A 4,522-nucleotide genomic window follows, 5' to 3' on the forward strand; every position below is an offset into this window, starting at 1 on the left:
AACATACAGAAAATTTGGGATGTCATTTTTTTAAAAAAAATCTTCAAATTACAGGCATAGAGGAGAGAGAAAAATCTCAAGTCTATGTCAGAGACCAAATCTTCAACAAAACCATAGAAGAAAACTACCCCAAACTAAGGAAAGATGTAACTATACAGATATAAGACTCACAGAAAACCCCAAATAGACAAAATCAGATGATAAGTCTCCATGGCATATCATAGCTAAAATACTAAGCATACTGAATAAATAAAAGGTATTGAAAGCTTCTAGAGAAAAGACAGAAGTCACTTTTATGAAGGAAAACCTTAACAGCTGACTTCCCAATGGAAACTATGAAGGCCAGAAGAACCTGGAGCAATGTACTTCAAGTCCTAAAAGACCACGAGGGTTAATGTGACTAAAATATCTAGAAAATTATTTGCCATAGTTGAATGAGAAAGAAAAAGTTTATATAACATAAATAGCCTTTAAAAAATTTCACTCAGCAAACCAAACTTAAAGAAAATCCAGGAAGCATTGTTTCTGGCTAAAGAGACGAATAAACATAGCAGAGTGACTGTGGAAATGACTGCAAAGCCATAATTATTAAAATACAAAGGACAAAACAATAACAGACATGCCAAAAAGGACAAGGGATAGCTCAGCAGGCTGTAACCCTACCTAAAGGACTACTGGCAACAGAGGATGATGAGCATGGGAGAAGTAGTCTTCCTCAGGGAAAAGCACATTAATTGGTCATCCAATAACAAATTGCCAACCCTGAAAATACACATACAGGTAACATTATATACACTACGTAGGTTATATTTAGGAATATATATGTATAGACATTTATGCATGCAATAACAGCTAATGAAAATAGAAGCCATGAATTTGAAAGAGCAAGAAGGGTATAAAGGAGGGTTTGGAAGAAGAAAAGGGATAGGGATAATGTTGAATACTTGCAATTATAAACTAACACAATTTCAATGCTATATGTATGTATTTTGGAAAACACACAACAAAGAACAAAGAGACACTGCACTTGAAAGAGAGCAAGGAGGAAGTGGCACATAGGAGGTTTTGGAAGGAGGGGAGGTGACGGAGAAATGACATAATTATAAAAATTAAAAGAAAAAAATGTCCAACCCCCCACGAAGTACCACTGAGAACACAACACCAAAAATCATCAACACAACAGCAAAAATTAACCCACACGTTTAAATAATAACTTTAAATATTAACAGCCTCAATTTACCAGTCATAAAACATGGGATGATTGAATGGATCAAGAAACCAAATCCATTGTTGTCTACAAGAAATATATCTTGGCTTTAATGATCAGCACCATCTTAGAGTAAAAGGATGGACAAAATTGCTCCAAACAAATGAGATCAGGAAGCAAGGAAGTGTCACTATCCCAGTATCAGACAAAATAGACTTCAAACTAAAACTAATCAGAATAGATAAAGAGGGACACTTCATTCCAATCAAGGAACAACTAACCAAGAAGACATTACTATCCTAAACATATATACTCAATCTCTGGAGCACTCAATTTCATTTAAAAAAGTTCTACTACTGAATTATAAGACACATAATAACATCAATCTATTAATAGTAGGTGATTTCAACACTCCACTTTCTCCAACAAATGGGTCATATGGACAAAAGATAAACAGAGAAACATCAGAATTAATTAACATATCAAAAAGACTTAACAGATACCTACAGAATGCTCCACCCTCCTAAACTCAAGCTACACCCAGTGCCACAGACAGCTTCTTGTTGCCTGTGGATCAAGATATAAGAACTCTCAATTTCTTTTCCAGCAACATGCCTGCCTGCATGTCACCATGTCCCACCATGATGATAAGGGACTAAACCTCTGAACTGTAAACCACCCCAGTTAAATGTTTTTTTCCTTTATAAGAATTGTCATTGCCATGGTTTCTCTTCACAGGAATAGAAACCATAACTAGGATACTCTTGGACACTAAACAACTCATTACTGAATGGTAAATTGATATGGGAGTGATTTCTTTCTAATCTGTTGCTTTCATTGGTTAATTAATAAAGAAACTGCCTAGGCCCATTTGATAGGCCAACCCTTAGGTGGGTGGAGTAAACAGAACAGAATGCTGGGAGAAAGAAGCTGAGTCAGGGAATCACCATGATTCTCCCACCGGACGCAGACGCAGGTTAAGATCTTTCCTGGTAAGCCAGCTCCTGGTGCTACACAGATTATTAAAAATGGGTTAGATCAATATGTAAGAGCTAGCCAATAAGAGGCTGGAACTAACAGGCCAGGCAGTGTTTAAAAGAATACAGTTTCTGTGCTATTTATTTCGGGGCATAAGCTAGCCATGCGGGAGGCTGGGTGCCGGGGATGCAGCCCCGCCGCTCCTATCACAACAGTAAATGGGGTAAATGGGTCAAAAAAAAACCCCACAAGGATGAAATTTAAGCTTTTAATTGAAATAGACTAACTTCACTTTTCCTCCTCCTTTCCCTTTGAGCCACCTTTCGTGGAATTCCTCTGACATCCCTCAGTCTCAAGTTGGTACCTCCTTTTCTTTGATTACTATTGTTTTACACACACACACACACACACACACACACAATTTAATGAGTCTGTTTTTGCTGTTTTCATATATTTGCTTTCAGAGCTGTCACTCTACATTGAACAACCAGTAAGGGGACTCATCCCTGGGAGAGGCTAATTGTCCTTCTCCCAAGAGTCATTACTTGTCTGCAGTTCTTTTTGTCTTTTTTTTTTTTTTTTTTTTTTTGGTTTTTTGAGACAGGGTTAGTTGTCTGCAGTTCTTTGTCTAGGGGTGGAACCCTATAAAAAATTTCCCCTTTCCACGACAACATATCCATTGATGCTGCCATTGACCTGATCGTATTTATATAATAACTTCTAACACAGACTATTTCACGGCAGACTGCCAGGTATTCTGCCTCTGACAATCTTTCTGGCCCTTCTTCCTTGAGAAGTTCCCTGAGTCATTTATGCAGAAGCTGGGTATAGATGAATCTGTTGTGTCTGGGCTCCACATACTCTGTTGATCTCTATATTATGTTCAGGTCTGGTTCTCTGTGGCTGCCTCCATTTGCTATAAAGCAAACTTTCTTTGATAAGTATTAGTAGCTACGTTTATCTTACTCGTCCTCAGAAACTGGCTCCATTTCGAGTACCAGGAATTGTTTCCCTCTTGTTGAAGGGGGGTCTTAAGCCCAATTAGACAGATGTTGATTGCCGCTGAAGCATAAGGGCCATGGGTATCTTATCATCTTAGTAATTGTTGTGGTTCATAGGATTGCTCTTTCCCGTGCATCTTGCGTAGTATTTTCTGGAACCCTGGAAGCTGGACCACAAAAGAAAGGCTTTCAGTCCAATCTAGCTAGAATCATCTGAGTCCTGTGTCCTAATTTTGCAGTGTCTTCAGCAATATGGGTTCCCCTCAAGCCATGAGAGGCAACCAGTGGCAGCATTGGCACATTGGCAATCTTGCCTTTGGGGTGTTGTTGTTGTTGTTGTTATTTTGAGAGGTACCACTTGAAGGGCATTTCTCACTACAGCCATATCTTAAAAACAGAAACACTCTCATGCATCAGACAGAAGACTCAGCAAGTGTAGAGGGGACTGACGACTCAGACTGATTTCATTCCTCGGGTGGCCAGTTCGAAACTCCGTTCTGCATCTGTGTGGGTTTGCTGTAAAGAAACCCTCCTCTCAGCTCATGCTGAACGTCCCCCGAGGAAACACAGCCCTGTAAAACACACACTCTCCAATTTTCCCAGAGAAATGAATGAAAGAACCTTGGGGGAAGAGAAGGATTTCTCTTTAGCTCCACTTGTTTACTTTTCCATAAACTCCCAGGATGGCTTACATGTTAGCTGCTAATCACACCATCTGCTCAAACAGCGCTTCAGTAAATGGCTCGATTCATACTGTTCCTCCAAAAGAATCTTTCTAAGGACAATGTTTATGTCTCTGTTAGCCTTCATTTGGCAATGTAGCGTGAGATGAGCTATTTTAACTTTGCTGTCATTGTAAACACATATTGAATTTCCCGTTTCTTCACTGTGCAGAAAACAGGACAACTTCTCTGCATTCATTCCACTCGACTCTGGGCATTGGGTGGGGGGTGGGGTGGGAGAGTAGCTAGGCAGAGATTCTATTTTCAAAACGAAAAGAAAAAAGATGAAGTCAAGGAGTTCCAGACAATATTTCCCCTGAATTCTTTAATTTGTGAGGAGTAGGTTCCAGCTGCGCAGAACTACTCAGGCCAGGCAAAGAGAACAGAGTGTCCTCGGTGTATGAAAAGGAGCAGCTATGCTGAGGGGCCTGGCTCCTCTAACCCATCCTGTCACTTTGGATGCAGTGCTGTGGCTATAAAGTCATGTGTGGTAATGAGAGCCTAGGTCTCTCAGAAAGTCAGGTCTGGAGCTCAGGGGACTCCACGCCTGCAATGGAAGCAAGTGGTCTTTCAGGTGACAGGGAGTAAGAGGTAGATGTGTGGAGGGCCTGGCT

The sequence above is a fragment of the Alexandromys fortis genome, unplaced genomic scaffold (genome assembly GCF_014885135.2).
Source record: "Alexandromys fortis isolate MF-2015 unplaced genomic scaffold, M_Fortis_MF-2015_v1.1 scaffold_194, whole genome shotgun sequence".
Taxonomy (NCBI): Eukaryota; Metazoa; Chordata; class Mammalia; order Rodentia; family Cricetidae; genus Alexandromys; species Alexandromys fortis.